Source organism: Nannospalax galili, unplaced genomic scaffold (assembly GCF_000622305.1).
Source record: "Nannospalax galili isolate Female #2095 unplaced genomic scaffold, S.galili_v1.0 scaffold15, whole genome shotgun sequence".
NCBI lineage: Eukaryota > Metazoa > Chordata > Mammalia > Rodentia > Spalacidae > Nannospalax > Nannospalax galili.
In genome coordinates, this window is record NW_008337322.1 from 1,593,151 (window position 1) to 1,615,602 (window position 22,452).

The window sequence follows — 22,452 nt, forward strand, 5'->3', positions numbered from 1 at the left end:
TTAATAATAGCTTTCTCCTACTGTTCTTCTCTCTCAGGTTCTCCCTTTGCCTTTACATCCCTGGTTCCCTTTCAATATCCTGGTTCCTGTAGTTACATCAGGATACATACTCACATACAAGGATCTGGTGCTAGGTGCCAGATGTGAGGGAGAACAAACGTCTTTTTTTTTTTTCTGAGTCTGTATTACATCACTTAGTATAGCAATTTCTAGTTGCATCCAGTTGCCTGCAAATTTCATGATTTTGTGTTTCTTTACCACTGATTAGAACTCTATTGTGTGAATGTACCACATTTTCATTATCCACTTGTTAGTTAAGGGACACTTAGGTTTCTTTCATCTCTTAGCTGTTGGGAAAAGAGCAGCAACAAACATGGATGTACAACTGTGTCAAATGGTAGGTTAATTTTTAGTGTTTTAAGAGTTCTCCACACTGTTTCCATAAGGGTTGCACGAGTTTGCAATCCCACCAGCAGTGGATGAGTGTTCCCCTTCCCCCACATCCTCTCCAACATTTGGTATCATTTATTTTCTTAATCTTAGCCACTCTGACTGGGGTAAGAGGAGACCTTAACGTGGTTTTAATTCGCATTTCCCTAATTATTACTATCGATGTTGAACACATTTTAAGATGTTTCTTAGCCATTTTATTTCTTCTTTTGAGAGCTGTCTGTTTAGATCTTTAGCCTATTTTTTAATTGGGTCATTTGGTTTCTCAATTCTTTGTTTTTTGAATTATTTATATCTTCTGGATGTTAAACTTATGTCAGATGTGCTTCTGGTGAAGATTTCCTCCCACTCTGTGGGTTTTCTCTTGACTTACTGGGTTGTATCATTTGCTCTACAGAAGCTTTGTGATTTAATGATGTCCCGCTTGTTGATTCTTAACATTAATTCCTGAGCAACCGCTGTCTGATTTAGAAAGCCATTTCCTACACCTATATCTTATAGGATATTATCAATGTTTTATTCTAACAATTTCAGAATTTTAGGTTTCACATTGAGGTTTTTCATCCATTTGGAGTTGACTTTTGGTCAAGGTGACAGGTAAAGGTCTAGTTTCATTCTTCTACAGGTGGAGATCTAGTTAGTACCATTTCTGAAGACAATGTCTTTCCTCTGGTGAAAGTTCTTGGCTGTTTTGTAAAATATCATGTAGCTGAAATTGAATATACTCATGTTTGGGTCTTCAATTATGTTCCATTGATCTATAGGTCTATTTTTGTGCCAGTACCAAACTGTTTTCATGATTATAGCTCTGTAATATAGTTTAAAATATGGTATCATAATTCCGCCAGCATTGCTTTTTCTGTTCAGGGTTGCCTTGGCTATCCAAGGTCTTTTTGTGCTTCCATATGAATCTTAGGATGTTTTTTTCCAATTCTGTGAAGAATGTCATGGAGATTTTGATTGGCATTGCATTGAAACTATAAATGGCTTTTGGTAGGATGGACATTTTCACAATATTAATTCTTCCAATTCATGAGCATGGGAGGTCCTTCCATCTTCTGATGTCTTCCTCAATCTCTTTCTTTAAAGATTTAAAATTTTCATTGTAGAGATCTTTAATCTCTTTGGTCATGTTTATTGCAATATATCTTTATTTTTTCTTTCTGAGGTTAGTTGTGAATGGCAGAGCTTTCATGTACTTTTTCTTCAATTGCTTGTTATTGGTATACAGAAATGCTACTGACTTTTGTACATTAATTTTATAACCTGCCACTTTATTGAATGTGTTCATCATTTCTAGGAGTTTTCTGGTGGATTTTTTTGGTGTCTCTTAGACATAATATCATATTGTCCAAAAAAAGGGGATAATTTGAGCTCTTCTTTTCCAATTATTACTCCTTTAATTTCCTTCTCTTATCTTTTTGCTCTTGCAAGAGTTTCAAGCACTATGTTAAAGAGAAGTGGGGATAGTGGACAGCCTTGTCTGGTTCCTGATTTCAATAGGAATGCTTCCAGTTTTTCTCCATTTAGAATGATGTTGGCTGTGGGTTTGTTATATATGGCTTTTATCATGTTGAGCTACATTCCCTCCAGTCCAGTTCCCTCTAGGACTTTGAACATAAGTTCATGTTGAATTTTGTCAAAGGCCTTCTCTGCATCTGTTGAGATGACCATGTGGTTCTTGTCTTTGAGCCTGTTTATATGATTTATATCGTTTATTGACTTACGTATATCGAACATCCCTGAATCTCTGGAATAAAGCCGACTTTATCTTGGTGGATGTTCTTTTTGATGTGTGTCTGTATGCGGTTGGCAAGTATCTTGTTGAGAATTTCTGCGTCTATGCTCACTAAGGATATGGGTCTATAGTTTTCTTTTTTGGTTGTGTCTTTACCTGGCTTTGGTATGAGAGTGATGCTGGCTTCATAGAAGGAATTTGGGAGTTCTCCTTCCATTTCTATCTTTTTTAACAAATTAAGTAGTATTGGATGTAGATCTTCTTTAATAACTTAAGAAATACTGCTTTATAGATCTTCTTTAAATGTCTGGTTGAATTCTGCTATGAATCCATCTGGACCTGGGATATTTTTAGTCAGGAGGTTTTGTATTGCTGTTTCAATTTCCCTACATATTATTTGTCTGTTTAAGCTGTTGATCTCTTCTTGGTTTAGCTTTGGTGACTCCCATGACTTTAGATACACATCCACTTCTTTTAGGTTTTCAAATTTAATAGCGTGTAGAGTTTTAAAGTATTCCCATCTAATGTTCTGGATCTTTCTGGTGTCTGTTGTGATGTTTGTCCTTTCGTCTCTAATTCTGTTGATTTGAAGCTGCTCTTTCCTTCTTTCAGTTAAATGTGCTAAGGGCCTGTCAATCTTGTTTAGCTTTTCAAAAAAACTAGCTTTTTGATTAGTTGATTTTTGTTTTCTTTGTTTTTATTTCATTGATTTCTGTTCTGATTTTTGTTATTTCTTCTTGACTGCTGGGCTTGGGTTACATTTGTTTTTGCCTTTCGAGAGTCTTGAGTTGCAATGTTAACTGGTTTATTTGTGCTCTTTTTTCTAAATGTGTGTGCTTAGTGCTTCCCTTGTAGGACTGCTTTTAAAGTGTCCCAGAGGTTTTGTTGTGTCGTATTGTACTTTTCATTTAGTTCCAGGAATGCTTTTATTTCTTTCTTAATTTCTCCTTTGACCCATTCATCATTCAGAAGTGTGTTGTTTAATCTCCATTAGTTTGTGTTACTAGGGCTTCTTCCAGTGCTGATTTTAAGCTTTGTTGCATCGTGATCTAGTAGAATTCATGGAATTATATTAATTTTTTTGTTTGTTAAGGCTTGTTTTGTGCCCCAGTATGTGGTCGATTTTGGAGAAAGATCTGTGGGGTGCTGAATAGAAAGTATATTCTTTGGTGCTTGGGTGGAATATTTGCTAGATGTCTGTTAGGTCCATTTGATTTATGGTATTGTTTAATTCAGATGTCTCTCTGTTTATTCTTTGTCCGCTTGTCCTGTCTAATGGACAGAGTGGAATATTAAAGTCTCCTACTATTAGTGGTTTGGAGTTAATCTGTGTGTTAAAGTCCTGTAGTACTGTTTTTATGAAGTTGGGTCTGCCAGAGTTTGGTGCATATATGTCCATGGTTATAATATCTTCTTGGTCAACTGTTCCTTTGATTAGAGGAAAATGGCTATGCTTAGCTCTTCTGACTAGTTTTAGTTTGAAGTCTGTTTCATCAGATAGTAGAACTGCAGCTCCTGCTTGTTTTTTAGTGACATTTTCTTGGAATATTTTTTTCCATCCTTTCACCTCAAAGTAGGACCTGTCCTTGACAGTGAGATGGGTTTATTTTTTAATACATTCAACTAGCCTGTGTCTTTTGACTGAGGACTTCAAGCCATTGATATTTAAAGTTACTGCTGAAAGATGTGTATTGGTTTCCTGACATTTTAATTTCTGTTTGTATTCTTGTGCATTTCCACAGCTATACCTTCATTCAGTTTCTTTCTGCTACTCCTTGGGTATAGTCGTTCCTTTCTTTAGCTCTTTGTATTGCTTCAAGAACTCTCTGAATGGCTGGTTTTGTGGACATGAATTCCTTCAGCCTATTTATGTCATAGAAGATTTTTTTCTTTCTCCTTCAACTATAATAGATAGTTTTTGCTGGGAAAAGTATTCTGATTGCATCTATAGTCATTAAGAGTGGGGAATACATTGATCCAGACTCTACCGACTTTTGTAGTTTGCACTGAAAACTCAGCTGTAACTCTGATGGGTTTCCCTTTACATGTGACTTGTTTCTCTTTTGCAGCTTTCAGTATTCTCTCTCTGTTCTTTACATTTAGTGTTTTTACTATGACATGCCGTGGGGAGTTTCTTTTCTGGTCCTGTGTATTTCCTGTTCTATGTACTTCTTGTATTTCTATGGGCATATCTTTCCTTAATTTTGGGAAAATTTCTTCTACAATCCTGTTGAAAACTGGACCTATTCCATTATCCTGAGATTCTTCTCCTTCCTCTACGCCCATGATGCATAAATTTGGTTTTTGCGTGGTGTTGCACATTTCCTGCATTTTCCGTTCCTGTGTTTTCTTAAATTTTTCATAATCTTTGCTTGAGTGATCCAATTTGTCAACTTTATTGTCCAGTCTTGATATTCTGTTTTCCATTTCGTTTATCCTATTGGTGAGGCTTTCTCCTGTCATTTCTAATTGGCTTACTGAGTGTTTTACTTCCTTCTTCATTTCAGCCCAAGTTTTTTTCAACAATTCTGTTTTGCAAATCCAGTCAGAAGTTTTTCAGTCTTCTTTCAGTTCTTTGATTTGTTTGTGTTTTCTTTAAATTTGTTGAAATCTTTGATCATGTTTATGATTGTTCTTTTCAATTCTGTGTCCTGGATTGTCTCTAGGGGGCTCTCATTGTAGAATTCCTCTGTAGGACTGCTGGTGCTTGGTGCTGACATATTTGGATTTTTCATATCATTTTTTTTTGTTGTGATTTTGGCATGTGAATTTCTTTTGTTTATGGTTTGGTGTGAGAGTCAGGCCTTATTTTGTTGCATTTAAGTCTGTTTCTGTTTGTGTACTTGATGTGCATTTGTTGTTTACTTATTCGGTATGAAAAGCTGGTTGGCCTAGGCTTCAGATTCTCTCTTTTGGTTTTATATTGGAGGGACCAGATGGCTGTAGTCCAGCTACTCATGAGTTACCACAGAGGTCCAAGTCAAATGAGAATCAGATGGTCTGAATTTTCCTCCTAAGATCTGGGCCCCTCTAGTCAGCAGGCACAGGACCATTTAGGAAGCTTGATAGGTGGGGGCTGGATTCAGGAACTCTCAGGCAGTATGCAAAGGTTGGGCCCCTACTAAAGGGCAAGGCAGCCTAACCCTGCAGAAGTGGGAGGGGCTGTAGGTGTGTCCCAGTGTAGGGGGATGGACATAGCACTATTTGGAAAGCTCGCCACCACTAAAGAGTTAAGAGTTTATTCCAGAGTTTTGGGATGCTAAGAGCAAAAATGGGCCTATACCCAAGGCTAGAGGGAGAACAGGATGTCAGTTCCAGGAGACTGGGGTTGCTGAAGTTGTAGGGGAGCCAAGGTGCCTTGGGTAGGATCAGAGTTAACAGGGAAGAAGACTGGTCTAGGCAATTCAAGGCAAGTTGGGTTTGTGGGCAGCTGGAATAGAAGGAAGGTCTCAGGCAGGAAAAGGATAGTTGGGGGTGGGGACAGCCTATGAAGGTTCTAAGAAACTAGATTGAAAAATTGAGCAGATCTGAGTACAGGGAATCAGGATGTAGTGGGCTGGTCTGGTCGAAGAAGTTAGTCCAGAGATTTGGGGTGCTAAGAACAGCTTGTTTCCAGGGCTAGGAGGGAAACGAGATATGCGGTCGGAGACTGGATTTGTTGGGGAGTAGAATCAGACTTACCGGGGAAGAAGGCTGGTCTTTGGAATCCCAGGCTAATTGGGGGTGGGGACAGCCTGTGAAGGCTCTAAGATAACAGGCTGAAGGATTGAGTTGGTCTGGGTACAGGGGATCAGGGGGCAGTGGGTGAGCATAGGCTAAGATGGTAGTCCAGAGATCTGGGGTGCTAAAAGCAAAAGCGGGTCCACAGTGTCAACACCATCTTAAAAACATGTTGTTAGAACTCTGACATCAATCTACCCACATTTGGGGGTCAATATGCGTAGGAGTGACAGGCTGTATATGCTGATTTTATTTATTATATGTATGTTTTACTTTAATAATAAAATGCAAACAACTTTCCAACATACTTATAAAATTTGATTTCCCATAAGTGCCATATGGAATTGTTATTGTTAAACTTACCAATATCCATTATGTCTGTCATTTAAATCTTAGTCACTCTGATGTATATACTAATTTTATTTTTTCTTATTAAGAAGGGAGTTTATTAAGGTTTCATGTGTTCACTTGGGCTTTGTGTAACATATTTTTATTGTGAAGGATTTGTTGTTTCTTGCTATTTTTGTAATAGATTATCACTTCTTGATTGCTAAAAGATTTTTAATTTATCTGTATTATCTCTCGAGCTCTTCCATTTTCTACTGCACAGATTCCTCCATAATTGCTGTAGCACAATCTTCTACTATTTATATTTCACCATCTTGCTTAATATTTCATGAAAAATATTAACTATTTTTAGTGTTTCTGTAAATTACATGGATATTTATTTCTGACATTAACATCTATAAAATTGATCCTATTTATTCAACTAATGAGTTGACTGATTTTTAGATTCTGAGAGAGTTTTACTCCGTAGCTCAGGCTGGCCTTGAACCAGTGATCCTCCTGCCTGAACCTCCGTAGTGCTAGGATTACAAGCCTGTGCTGCCAGGACCTAAGTTTTTATTTTCTGTTGATGTTCATCTACTCATTTAGAGGTGACTTACATGATAGGGACTTTTACTTTTACATAACAGGGACTAAATTCTACTGTTTTTCTGATGGAAACTCAATTGTACCAAGGCCATGAGGTTTGCTGTGTACGCTGGATTTGCACCCCTGAAACTCCTCTGGCCCTTTGGCTGATGACGCGCTTGTATGATATTTGTGCGCTTTAGTTACTGGACTACACATTGTGACTTCAGCTCGTGAAGTGAGTCTATCTACCATCTATCTATCTGTCTATCATCTATCATCAGTCTATCATCTATCATTTATCTATCTGTCATCTGTCATCTCTCTATCATCTATCCATCCATCATCTATCTATCTATCTATCTATCTATCTATCTATCTATCTATCTTCTATGATCTATCGAGCATAACGTTCAATAACAGTAAGGACATAGGGGCCCTCCTCCCACTTCCAAACTAGGAAAAAGATGCTCTTAGTTTCCTAGGTTTTTGAGAGGCAAGCTGTTTTGAGGTCCTTCTGTGTGAGTTCATTCACTGGAGCCTAGTCAGCCTATCTATTATCACGCCCTTAAAAAGATAAACTCTCCCTTATCTAGCAGTGATCAGATGCCAGTTCTTCCTTGGCTAAGGCTGTGATCTGCTGCTGGTTTCTCCAGTTCTAGACTGTGATTTATCTGATTTGAGTTTGCATGGGTCTTGTGCATGCTGTTACCATTGCTGTAATTTCATATTAGCAAGTTCCCAGTCACCTTGAAAACTGTTTCCTTGTGGTCACCCACCTCCCCTGGCTCTTACAGTCTTTCTGTCCTCTCTTCCACAGTGTTCTCTGAGCCCTGGATGGCTGGGTTAATATAAGGCTCCTGTGTAGGACACACAGTGTGCAGTCTCTTCTTCTCTGCACTTTGGCCAGTTTTGGCTTTGTTAATCATTGGCTGCATGAGGAAGCTTCGCTGGTGAGAGCTGAGAGATACTTTGCTCAACTTACCAGGCCTTCGTGCCCAGGCATGGCACTGCCCACAGCGGGCTTTGCACTCCTAAATAAAATGTCCCAAAGACAGGCCCACAGGCCAGTCTGGTGGAGGAAATTCCTAAATTAAGATTCCCTCTTCCTAAGTGTTAAGTTGTCAAAAGATTACCAACACATCCATCGAGTATTGAGAAATTGTCAGACCAGTATATCAAAAAATACAGAAATCAAGAGAGATAAGTTCAGATTTTTGCCTGTTCCACCTTAGAAATATTCACATGGTGTCCTGTCTCTCTGTGTTATGGAACTCCTGGGCAATCATAAAGAGATTTTGCAAACAGTGAAAGAGCCAGTTTTGGTAGATTCACAGTGTCCTGGAGGTGTCCACTGTGTAGAACCTCAGAAGAAAACCAGCCTCAGGGCACTGTGAAGAAGCAGGTGGAAACTTCTGGAAGTGAAAGAATCATCATTTTTTTTTCTGCCACAATATAACCCCATCAGGACGTTGCCTTTTAAGACAACTGTTGTAATAAAAATCTCTTTTTTTTTCCAAAAGGCAGACCATCAAGATAATTTTGGCCTTTGATCTCTCATATTCCAAATATTTATCTGTAAAAAGTTAAATAGTTCTGGGAAACACAGGACTTCATAAACACAGCTTTGGCCTGTTTACTGAACTGGAAGATGCTTGGCATTTATCAACATACACTCAGAGAATGAAACATGAGCAGGGCATGAGCAGTACTTGGGAGGCAGACACAGGTGGATCTCTGTGAGGTGGAGGCCAGCCTGGGCTACATAGTGAGTTCCAGACCAGCTGTGGCTATAGCGAGATGTTGTCTCTGGGGGTGGGGAGGGATTGTAGATTTTTATTACTGATTCTTTTTAAAAATTTGGCTTATTTATTTTTTCTATGAAAGATATGTGAATGAAGGAACAGAGAAGGAAAGAAAACCTGAGAGGAAAGCAGCCAACCAAGGAGGGGTGAAATCCTTAGAATGTGAGGAGATCAGAGCACAAAAACACCCTCTCTGCCTCCCTCACTCTGAACCTTCTCTCCCTCTCTCCCTCTCTCCCTCTCCATATGTACACTTAAATCATATATGTAACAAAATATTTAAGAATCTGAGACAGTAATGTTCTTCATCTGCTCATCAGCACTCATTCTCGTTGTTAATGTCCCCCGAGTCGTCCTCACAGAGCACTGGCAGAAAGATGAGGGCGCAGGAGTCCCGCACACTCTGAACACGTTAACAGTGCTAAATCGTTGTCATGCTAAAGCGCTCCCAGTGATGTTGATGAGCCCATTCTTACTAATATTTATTTCCTTTGAACACTGGAGTGGGCACTGTTGGACTCATCTCTCCCTGGTTCAGTTCCCTCAACTGAAGGAGCATGAAAGGATCAGCCGCCCTGGCTCCTCCCTCACTGGCACCCACCGACCAGAGTGGGTACCTTGAAAAAGTTTTCGAGTTTGTTTTCTGCTTATACACACCATGTCCAGAAGCAGCCTGGGGAGGGCTGGGTTACTTTGAGCTTACAGGTTGTAGTCCTTCATCAAGGAAAGCCAAAGCGGGAACTCTAGGCAGGTGCTTGAACCAGAGACCAACAGAGACATGTGGCTTCCTGGCTTGTCCAGCTGCCTCTCTTATACTGCCCAGGCCTACCTGTCTAGGGACGGTACTGCCCACAAGCCTGGGTTCTCCTTCATTAATTAACAATTAAGCAAATGCCTCAGATAAAGGACCACAGGCAATTCTGATGTCAGCTTTCCAGTTGAGTGTCCCTCTTCGCAGGTGCGGCTAGACGGGTATCAACTTGATGACTGAGGCTAACTACGCTGAAAAGAGCCTGGGAGAGCACAGCTGTCTGCCAGTGAAGCGCATCAGGACACCTTGAAGACACTGCCTGCCGTACTGCTACCTCAGTCAGCCTTCCTTTCCCCTTGGGCAGCAGTGAGCTCTATTTGAGCCTCTAGCAATTTGTGTGGCCAGAGGGAGAGGACTTCCTCTTGAGGCTGGTAAACAACCAGTCATTTTCTTGCATGATGGACTGCTGTGGTCAGGGCAGGCGCAGAAGACCTTTGCATCAAGGTCTGCCTTGATGGGTGCAGACCCCCTTTCTGGCTGGTTATGCAGACAGGCCCTCAGCTCTCCGTTCTTTCTGAGTGGACATCTGATTCACCCATTTGCCTCTGATCCAGCAACATTAGACCCTGCAAAGGCCTCTTTCAACCTGTCTCTACTTACCAATTTTGATCTTCACTGAAAGCAGTGTGGACCGAGCTGAAAACAAAGAATGGAATCGGCAGCCGCTCAGAAGGTAGCTGTACTTGGTTCTCTTTTGAAGGCCCTGCATTGGCATCTCTGGCACTGGACTTCAACTGCTTACAGAACGTTTCTATTTTAAACCTGCTCCAGATCAATCTAGGAGTTTGGGGCTGCAGGAGTCTGCTTTCCTTTAAGATGAAAACTCTCTTATTGTCATGGGGCTGCATCCAGTCTGTTCTTTGAGTGTTAGCGACTTTAGTATAATCTGTTCATGCCAATGTGTTGTCAGTAGGTGCTGATTGACATCCTAGCACAGGTCTAGTGTTAGGAAACCTCCCCATGTTCCCAGAGACACAAGAGCAGAATGAGGGCCTATGAAAGTAAAGAACTTTTTAAAATACAGATGTGAAAGAAGCCATTATAGCTATAAATTTCAGTATACAGTGGCTTATTAAGGAACAACTCAAGGTAAAATCGATTGAAAATGCTCTCTCCACTCACTCCACTGTGGCCAAAATGGATACAATAGAAAGTGTGAGCTATTTAGTAGAAAAGAGGATAAGGACTGAATGAAGTCTGTCACCATAAAGTTCTGTTACTTCTTTTTCCTTGGGGTACTGCAGAAGGTTGTTGTTTTATAGAAATGAAGCTCTCTGGCTTTTCTAAAAGTGTCCTGGGAAGTCCACAGTTCCCACATGGCGTCCGTCGTTTCCATATCAATGTGAAGGATTATTTTCCCTCGCTCTTTCTTTGTGTCACCTTGGAGACCAGATTCTTTTAGATCATGGCCGGCCCATGAATGCATATTATCTCTCATCTTGAAAAATGCCAATAAAGAAGCAAATTATATTTGTTCTCTAAGATGTTTGCTACAAACCATGACTGATGAGAGTTACATGTGACGTGCATAGGAGCAGTAATCAAGGTTATGTCTGCATCGATTTCACAGGGGTGGTGAGCCTTTGATGCATGGCTCCATCAACAGCTGCAATGACATAATCTGCACAAAAAATTAATCCCAATTAATTATACCGTCTGTAGGTAGCACTGGCTCTTTTATGTTGCAAAATAAATATTAATTCAGTGACTTTTTGTCACCTTGTAAGGCTTATTTAGTTAAGGGAGGGGGCTTCTATTGATCACTATCCTGAAATATACATGTAAGGTGAGCCAAGCAAAAGGCCCTGGAATCTAATGCCCTCACTGAGAGCAACTCCAGTCCTAAGGCATTCCAGAACCACTTCATTTTCATTCCTATTGCTTAACTTTGAATTCAGGTTTCTGAGAAAAAGTGCTCATTCCTACATAACCTGTATTTAATACTGACTTTCACCCATACACAAGTTTATCGTGTTTTTCCCATACCTTTTGGCTTGGCCACTAGATCTTACTGCCTTCCCAGCTTCCACCGCAAGTGGGGAAAAGAAACCTCAGCTACAACATGGTGAACATAGTTAAGATGGGCAGTGGGTGACCCTGTGACTTGGCCAATCTGGTTTTTGAACACACTGTAGGCAGGGCCCTGACAGGGTAGTTACTTTATTTTCACAGAGCACTGGTAAAGATCCTAAACTCACATGACTACATTTTATTCTTCATGTCAGATGCACAGACAGATGCACAGAAATTAAGATAAAAATCTCTCTAAAGACCTTTCTAATGGGGCTGAGGGTCTGACCTGGGGGTACTGCTGTTTTATGTGTGAACAGCATGGTGCATGTTGGGAAAGAGGTACTTTAATAGTGTGTATTGCATACCAAGTGGACCCAAAGTCTTTATCATTCTAAAATGTCATCTAGGTTCTCACAGTTCAGAATTCCTCTCCACAGTTTCTGATACATTGACTAGTTGCACATTTAGTTGCCTAATTGAGAAAGGATTTCCATACTTTACTAAAGACTTATGAATTTTCATAGTTACATTTCCGTGCACTCGGAAATCAACTCTAACATCCGAATATGTGATCAGATTCTAGATGACTGGGTTCACTGGGCATCTGGCCTTGGGAGTTAATACTGATGCCCTTCCATCTTGACTTGGGTGGCCCCTCCCTGCATGCAAACTATCACGGCTTCCACGTTCATCTACCTGAAAGCTTTCGGGAGATTTGGTCTACAGTAGAGATACTGAAACTGCTAGGTAACAGAATGAGTGATTCTAGCCAGTTTTTAAAAATACATTTTAATTAGTGCCTCTCTTAACGGGGCAAACTTTGTATACTTTTATCAAATACATTAATAATTGACACACTATTATTGTGACAATATTCTTGGGGACACATGAATGAATGCCTGTGCACCCTAGACAGACCAAAGTGAGAATGCTAAAAAAGCTCCACTTGGTGAACTGATGAACTATTATTGGGGTTACAAACATGAATATGGATGAGGGCTACTTATAAGAGCAAAACCATCAGTCTCACCTCAGAGGGGATGGGATATAATTTATTGGGGAGCCAAGTATGAGTGACCATGGCCCAAGAACACAGATTCAGGTTACCCCAAATTCCAAGTTCCAGTGTAACAACAGTTACATTACCTTTTTAAAGTAACAGAACAAAGAAACATCATAAATCAAGACAGTATTCTAATACATTGGTGGGTGCACTCAGTAGGCAGGTCATGGCAAGGCAGGGAGGATACTACTACAGGTCTCAGATGCTATCTGATGACATTCTTAGCTTTTTGATTGGTGTGGAACTTGGTGGTCTACTAAGTTAACATAATAGTCACAGGAATGTTAATTCAGAAAAAGAGGTAGGCAAGGTGTGGGTATTTATGGAGTTAAAGATATCCCCAGATGATTTGTGAATAGGCTATGGATCTGAAACATTGAAAACACTACACAGTCATTGAAGTTTTAATAATTGGTGAGGCTTGCAGGAAATTCAGCTCAGGAAGCAGGAGTTCTTTCTGGGAACTCTTTTTCACAGGAAGAAACCGGGAACACATTGCAAAACCTGCAGGCCACCCAACAGGCTGGAGACTAGGTCTCAGTACTGAGCCTGTTCTAGGCAACTCAGCTTGTGGGAGATTGTCTCTCAGCAGTTCTTAGGGTTTACTTATGCTTGAGGAGGAAGGAACCTCTTGAAGCTGGTCAATTTCAGGACTTCCTAAAACTATGGCATTGACTTCCTGAAATGAATGAGCTTCACTAATTTGGAATGCTTACGTACCCTTAGAATATCCTGTTTACTTCCATTTTGATAGTCCTTTGTTTACAGAGCTTCCCTTCAGAATGGAAGACTTTCTGTTGGAGGAAATGACTACACAACAATTCTCATATTAAAAGACTCTGGCTCGGTTGAGGTCTATGACTCAGCTGGTAAAATGCTGATTGATTTACAAGGATGAAGATCTGAGTTCAATCCCCAGAATTCATTTAAAAAGCAGTCATGGAATTCCATGCCTCTAATTCCAGTGCTGTTGAGCCAGGGTTCCTGGGCACACTTGATGGATGATCAGCCTAATTGGATAGCTCTAGGTTCAGTGAGAGACACTGCCTCAAAAAATAAAATGGAAAATGATTTAGGAAGACACTCAATGGCCTGCAGGTCACATGAAGACACAGGAAAAGGTATTCGCACACAAATGTGCACATAGACATGAGGAGACACACACACACATATGCACACAAGGCTGACTAAATGCGTGATCATCTTTGGTCAGGTTTTGAATAGATGCTAGGCATATAAGTGGTCAGTGACTAGAGATTATAATGGCTGCATATTTCCAAAATTACAAAAAAAAATGAAATTAATCCCAGAACTTGGGAGGCAGAGGCAGGTGGATATTTGTGAGTTCAAGGCCAGCTTGGTATACATAGTTGTAGGAGGTGAAGTGCCAGACCTAAGCACAGGCGGCCTTGACAGCACAGCCCGCGCTTCCGCAAAAGAGCCAGCCTATGATCTGCCCCAGGACCTAGAGACTGATGACACAAGCAGCCTGGATGAGGGGATCTATCAGGGAGTGACACACCAGCTATGGGACACTGGGGGCAGGGGGAGAGATATATAAGGCCTGCCCTTCCCAGTAATAAACAAGTCTGCAGCACTTGGCCGAGTGCCTGCTTCCACCCAACTCCTGGTGTCTGTGTGTTGACTCTGCCGCACACCACCTCGCCCGGAACCCTCGTTCCCTGCCATCCCTCGTGGGCTGGACCCATGAGGAAACCTGCCACACATAGTGAATTCCAGGACAGCTGGGGCTACAGGGAGACCCTGTGTCAAAAAAGACCAAAAAAATAAAAATAAAAAGTAGAAACAAGTGATAAGGTCTGTGTAGGTTTATTATATGAAAGATGAGACAAAAATAACATATAAATAACCTTAAAATTTCTAAGGTGATAAAAAGTAGAAACAAGTGATAAAGGTCTGTGTAGGTTTATTATAATATATGAAAGATGAGACAAAAATAACATATAAATAACCTTAAAATTTCTAAGGTGATAGTTCAGTCAATGAGTTTGAGGAACAAAATATATATGTAGTCAAGGTTTATTTAAAAATGTTTGGGTTTTGCCCAAGCTTTGTCTGCATAGCCCATGGTAAAGAAAAGTACCAGACTGGTGGAACTAGTTTTCTTGGGTGTTTAATAGCCATACTTTAAAGCCTATACTAACCTGGAAAGAGAGACTTAAAGGGACAATTTTTTGCCCTTTGCTCCCTAAGGTCAACTAAGTTCCAGGGGACCATGGTGCATCTCTTGAAATGCCCTGTAACTGTGGTGAGTCACCTGTCCTCTTGTTCAGGGAGGCCAGAAAGACCCCACCAGATGGACTTGAACCAGTGTTCTGGTCAACACAGAGGAAATGATTCCTCTGTGCTTCCGAGTGAAGCCAGCTGTGGAGGAGCAGGACCTTTGACTTATCATCATGTAGATGAAACTGGTAAAAGGAGGGCCTAAGCAGCCAGAGGCTCCTCTCAAACCCATATGACCCTGGAGGCACAGATCCTCAGCGGATCTTAAGAGTAAGAAATAAATTGGTTTATTTGTGCCAACTGCATGGTCTTAGACCTCCAACAAGAAAGTATAACCAAAGATTAAAATGATTAGTGTATTTCCTTAAGAGTCCAAAGAATTACATTTCCCAGACATTAGACTTAAACTCATATAAGATGTTATTTAGACAATTTCTCTCTAATGATCTTGTTCTCAATAAGAAAATGCTGCTCAGGCCTAAGACTTCAAATCCTGGCCTAATCAACTCTACAGTGCTTACTTGTAACCAAAAGGAAAATCCCACTATTGTTCTAGCCTAAAAAAATTAATTACGGCTAAATTTGTTTTCTCTCGCTGTCTAGAGGCCATTTGAGAGGTAACTCACACTGATTCTAGTCACACCAACAGTTATCAAAGTGCCTGAAAACAAATCCTGAGTTCATCATTCTGGAGTCCAGCCTTGGCAGCCAAAAGGAAAATGAGGAGGAATCCAGTAGATGGATGACTTTGGAAGTCTCCATCAAGAAATTCTAATGGACTTTGATTTGGACATTTGAAATTTGCACTGTTCTGACCTTTTCAGATTCCCTGTCTAGAACTTGTAAGGCTAATTACTCTTGCCTTCACATCTCCCAAGCACCAGTCAAGGAATTTCTTTTCTGCCTACAGCTAACAGTTGTGCAATTTGGGAGTCTTTTAGATAGACCACCGGAAGGGGTACCCCAGTTGCCACCCCCTGCACCTCTATTCAGCATGGAAGAAGCCAGAGTGGTACTCACACACAAATGTGCAGCTAGACATGGGGCATGGGGACACACACACATACACACACACACACACACACAAAAAGCTGACTAAAGGTAAGATCATCTTTGGTCAGGTTTTGAATAGATTCTAAAAAAAAGCTGACTAAAGGTAAGATCATCTTTGGTCAGGTTTTGAATAGATTCTAGGCATGTAAGTGGTCCGTGACTTGTACGAAGTGTGGAGAGCTAAGGAATTCAATAAATAAATAGTGATTTCAGTCCTTACACTGGCTTCTAGAATGGAAAGCATTAATGAGTGATTATTTAATCATATTTAATCATCGCAATGACACTAATTACATTGTGTTCCTGCTGTAGCAGAGAGCCCACGTGCAGGCACAGCATTAAGCAATCCCCACTCTTGGTAAATCAGAGTTCTACAACCCAGCAGCACCTCTGCCATCTGAGAGGGAGGAGGTCTCATCGTTTTCCAAACACACATGCTCAACGGCAATGGCATCCACATCAGTTTTATGAGATAGAGGCCAACTGTGACTTCATGCAGAAGGCCATCTTGAAAGCGGCTTCAGCCCACAGAGGATGTGTTGAACACATACTGCAAGTCTGAGAACAGTGCTGACCAGGAGCCACTTCACAGATATTTACACTCCTTGTACTCCACGCCTTGCTTTAGCAGGGCTGCTTTCTGATGGGCACTGAAGTGAAGGTTTGGTGAGCACTGGGCCCAGCCCACACCTCCTCCCAAGGTCTCTTTGCATATGACCTTGCAGTCTTATGTCTTCTAAGCCCCAGACAGATGGGTTAAATCTGTCGCTGGAAAGAGTTTATGTATGTTCCTCAGGTCTCTCCTGATGGAATCCCAGCCCATGTTAATGCTGAATTTCCGCCTACTGGACCAAGTTTTCCTCATCATTTTTTTTTAACCACCACCAGGTAAGATAGAGTATCAATACACCGAGCCAACAACTCCTGATCCATCCTTAAAAAGAGGCTGTTAACCTGGGTTGGGCTTTTCTCCTTGTTTCTGATGCTGGAATACATAACCAAATAACCCTGCAACCTACACAGCAAACTTAACTGAAAACCTGAAGCCCAGCTCCTAGGTCAGTGGACCATGATTGGCCCCAAACAGTGACAAATATAAAAATTTCCCCTGTAGGTTGATACACATAGGTCTGCTCTAAGACTCTGAGCCTCTCCATTTGCATATGAATCTGAAATAATTCTAGAATGTGTATATGGGTCTTGATTGTTTTTTAAACATTTTACTCTTATCTTTTCAGCAGCCACACAGGTATCAAAGAGTTGTGGTGGGAAGCTTGCCGACTGCTTTCCAGTGCTCAGCCTCCTGCCTCCTTTCGCTCTGAGTCCTCTGCTCCCTGTGGTTTCACACTTACTACATGAAAGTTTATTTAGAATCCAGTCAAATTTCCAGTGCTAATTCTGCATATTAAATTTTTATCCAACAAGGACACCATGGGAATAATGTTTGTAGCCTCCACGGAGATGTATATAAAATCTTCTCTACATTGTGCAAACTTTCTTGGAAAACATAATGAAAAATTAAAAAAAAAAAACAAAAAGCAAAACAGTGCAGAGCTGTACGGCATGCAAAGAACACCTGTCATTCTGGGCCAGGGGCAGGTGAGAACAGAGCTCAGTTCATTGTGTTAGATTTGTATCCGATGGCAGGATGCTGGTAAAAGTTCTGCTCACTGTCACATTTGTTTCCTAGGCCACTGATGGCAGCCAATAGATCAGAAGTAAGCAAAGCAGGGGATGCTAGTCCAGCAAACTTCCAGCAATGGTGGCTACACTGAGGTGTGTTTCTGATTTCTTTTTTCCTGAAAGCACTTTTCACTAACATGTATAAAAACATTAATAGCAAACTGGACTGAGAATGGCATCATCCCTCCCAGCAGAGTGGAAAATCAGGCCGCTCAGATGTGAGTATCCTACCCATCATAGATTTTCCCAGCATCTGAACTTTGGACATTCGATCAATAAAACATCTAGATAATTGATCGACACATAACTTGCTTTTGAAGCAGTATAGATGTTACATGCGTGTTCGTTTTTCCTCAAGGTTAGAATCTTTCCATAGTAAGATTCTTAGCAACTGAGACAAAAATCTAATGACTGGAGTTTTCATAGCCTTTCATGATGATGTACTCAGCTGAGGCTGATTCACAGACTCACATCCAGTTTTGCAATAACCGATGCACACATTTGAGTCCTGGTAAAACTACTGAAGGACGGGTGGAACGATTTGGTCCAATCAGGTAGAAACAATTAAGGAAGCCAACGGAGATGCCAGTCACGTGAAAGATGATTATAGACAAATTGTGAAGCTCTGTACACTCACAACTTTGTTGAGGGACAGATTTTTGCAGTATCAGAAATGTAGTGCTTGAGCCATGTGGGAGACGATGGGATCAGATGCGCAGGGAGTGAGAACACAGGTACAGGCTCTTTGTGACACGTGCGTGTCAAGTGGTCCTGATAGGAGACTGGGCTACTGAGACGTGAGACACTCAGCAGGTGTTTAGATTGAGCCCATGTGCCTTGGACAATGCCAGGAATTGTTGAATTGTGGACTTTCATTTGGAGACAAGCCATGGGAACTGTATTTATGAGCAATTAAAACATAACAGAAGATACTTGCTTTTTTCAGAAATCTCTCAGCAGAAATTTAGAGGAGTGTGTCCCTCCCTACATGAGACAAGTGAAAATATGTTCCTTCATCTCAGGGTACTACAGATTCGTACCCACAGGGTCCTAGTACATTAAATGTCAGGAAGTAAAAGCAAGGTGGGAGGTTTATTCAAGCAAATAAAGCAGTGTAAGTACCTGGCCCAAAAGTAATCACAAGTATAAGTACCTAGGGTACAATGACTGAATGGACTTCTATGAATTTATATGATTTCCTATTCTAACCCAGAATTCAGGAAGAAAACAATTACTGATAAGATAAAAATAGTGAAAATAATCTATACCAACTTGTACTGTCGAGTTACATTTCTAGATACACCAGATCAATGCAGAATAACAACAATTAAAAAAAAAAACTTTTTTCCATTTTCCAAGTCTCTATTTTGTATTTCAACAAATTAATAAGATGCTTTGGAGACTGTGTAGAAAGATTGCTGCCCACACAAACACCACCCAGGTAATCACAAGAACTGATGTATGTTGTAAGGTGCTCTGGGAGCCCTGCCTGGCAGGAGGAGGTAGAGGTAGATGGAAGGCACAGCATGTAGGTTGACAGATGAGTTGGCCAGGGATGAGGGCTGGTTCCAGTCCTCCTCAGCTAGACTTCCTCTGTGTGCAGCCTTTGTAACTCTCTGAGTGCTTTGCCACACATGCAGTGGATTAGCATTGACAGATGAAAGAAAATCATTTTCCCAAATCTCATACAATTCCAATCAATGTAATATAAATACAAAGATAAACTTCTTTGTATACATCTTTTAAAAAGATTTCTTCCTGTTTGTGTGTGTGTGTCTGTGTGTTTGTGTGTGTGTGTGTGTGTGCACGCACACATGTAAATCTCATGTACAAGTCAATAACAACCTTCAGAGTTGGTGCTTTCCTTCTGTCACGGGTTCTAGAGATTAGATTCAGGTCATCAAGCTTTCAAAATTGCCCTTACCTGCTAAGCCATCTTACCTTCCCTACTTTCCAAATTTGTTTGAAAATATTTCATGTAGTCACAAGGTTAAATGTTTGTCCTCCAGCAACCAAGCTAACTTTGAGGACAGTGTTTAAACAAAGGGCTACAGAGTTCATGGCTTAGTACTTACATTCCACATGCAATGTAAGAGCTACCATGATGGTTGAGGAAGTTCTAAAACTCTTAAAGCTGTAAGTTATGAAACTGAACACACATTAACATGCATTAAAATCATATCCTCGTAGTAATTACATAATATTTTATAATATATAACGAAGAGAATATATTCAATAAGAGAACTAAAGAACCCATTTTTGAAAACTTGGATTGTCTGGTGGGGAAAACAACAGAGCTCAAGCTAAGCATTTTAAGTTGGTCTTCCTACCTCCCTACCTACCACCCCAGCAGTTTGTTTGGGAATGAGAGGGAAAGGCTGCATTAGCAATGACAAAGCAAGTAACATGTGTCTGCCAGTACCATTATGTTTATAAAGAAACAGTATATCTTGCCGGATTTGTTAGTAGTATCTCTGAAAAGAAAATGAATTTATTTTCAAGCAATATTCTGATTTGAAATAAATCACTATCTGCCAAATGTGCATCAAACCAGGAGAACTTTCTTCTCTCTCATGCAATACCTTAAATTCAAGTATTTAAAAGAAAAATATTAATTTTCAATATACTATCACATATGAATAAATTTTTGTTTTCTCCTTTACTTCTATTATTTATGTAGAAAAAAAAACATGCTCGCTTCCAACAGCTGTAATAGTTTATGAACCATAAAGTTAGGTAATAGAATGTGTTGATTAAAAAATACATGGTTTTTGAAAAGTATTAAGAATAATAAGACACCCTGCTGCTCTAAAGGGTTGAGGGCATAAATACCCCGATTTTACATTTATATCATCACTGAGAGCCCTTGATTAAACATTTAACCATCATTTGAAGTTTGTTTGTTCTTAAATTTTATGTCACATTTTGATTCAACTCTTTGCTTCACTGATTTAATAAGAATGCTATTAACTCTTCAAAAATTATTAAATTTTATGACTTTACTGGGACTTGTTAATATATCAACTATGCACACAAGAGCAGTTAGCTTGGGAGAAAGACAGTCCTCATAAATATGGCTCCCTGTGCTTCCTGGGCAGTCCCAGGAATGCTAGAAACTGCAAAAGGAAAGAGCCCTTGAAGGCTTTAACACACAAGTTTAAAGGGCTGTGGTAATGTGTTGTGTGGCCTCCAGTTCACAAACAGTCAAGATATTAGCAGTCTTCAGAAAATAGTGTGGACACCCAAATGAACACATAGATAATGAAAAAAACTTTAAATGTATTTTAGAACTTAATTTTTAAATTTAAAAGTTCCACAAATTTATGGATGCCAAAATGTCTTTTTTCTTCTGGTGTCCTAACCTGGAGAGTGATGTAAGTGCCTAATAACAGCGTATAGACTGTTAGCAATGGATGTCTGAGATTTTATCCCTATCTATTGCTGGATAGCTTAATGATCAGGAATGTACGTATTATGCTACTCTGTGGTTCCAATTCCCATGAATAATTAGAAGATTAATAGCTACTTTCTAGAAGGATAAGAAATATATCCAAGCATGGTAAAAACTCAACATGACAGACATACAGCCAACATTATAGTAAATAGGTGAAGGACCAAAGTATTTCATTAAATTCATGAAAAGTTAAGAGTGTTCATTTTCTCCACTCTTACTCAATAAAGCACCTGAAGTCTTAGCTCCAGAAGTAAGACAAAAACGTAAATAAAATGCATACAAATAGAAATAGGTGAAAGCTAATATCCTTATATGCAGATACTACTAATGTATATGTAAGTGTCCTTAAAAACACCACCACAAAACCTGAGCCCTGAGAAACACTTTCATCAAATTGACAACATACAAAATTAAGGTCCTGTTTTAGCAGGAGAGCTGCCAACTAGCTGGTCAGTTACTCAGAACTTGCCCACACAGTCACCATCATCCTGCTGCAGGACTAGGACCACTCCTACCTCCAGAGAGCTCCTAACTAGGCTGCTTGAAACCATCTTGTCCTTCTAATTAAAAAAAAAATGCAAAAGGGAGCACATGAAAAGATCGAAGAATTCAAGGATTTTTAAAGAACATGCAAACAACTCAAAGAACTACAAACTCAGGACTGAAGTCCGAGGAAATACAAGTATAGAGCTGAGTGAATGTCAAAGGCAAATCAAATCAGGATTTGAAAACAGAATTCATGAAAGAGATAGAAATATGAAGAAAACACAAACTGAAATGATTGAAGAACTCAGCAAGCCAATCTAGAATCACAAGAGCATGCCTCACCAGCAGATAATCAAATGGAAAACAATAAGCAGATTAAGAAATAAAGTCGGATAACTGAATTGATCAAGAGTATGAAAACTTAAAAAAAAACTAAAATGGAATATGCAGGAAGTGTAGGATATTGAGAAAATGCCCAATCATAGAGGAAGGAGATGAACCTTGGGTCAATGGCACTGACCAGATCTTAAACAGGACTAAAGAAGAAAACTCTAAATTAAGGAAAGATTTACCTATACAGATACAAGAAGCAAATAGAACACCAATTAGACAGGAGCAGAAGAGAAACTTCCTGCAGCATATAATTGTAAAACCACTGAATGTACAGAACAAAGAGAGGGCACTGAAAACTGCAAGAGAAAAACAAGTTATATATAAAGGGAAAGCCATCAGAATTACAGCTGACCTTTAAATGCAAGCTATGAAAAGCCAGAAGAGCCTTGAGTAAAGCATTCCAAGTTCAAAATGATCATAGACAACCCAGAATGCTTTACCCAGCAAAACTGTCTATCATAGTCAAAGAAAAAAGAAAAATCTTCCATGATACACATAGGCTGAGGCAATTCATATCCAGCAAACCAGCCCTACAGAGAATATATGAAGCAACACAAAAGACTAAATAAAGGAATGCCCATACACAAGAGGCTACAGACAGAAAGTAAAGGAAGGTATAATTCC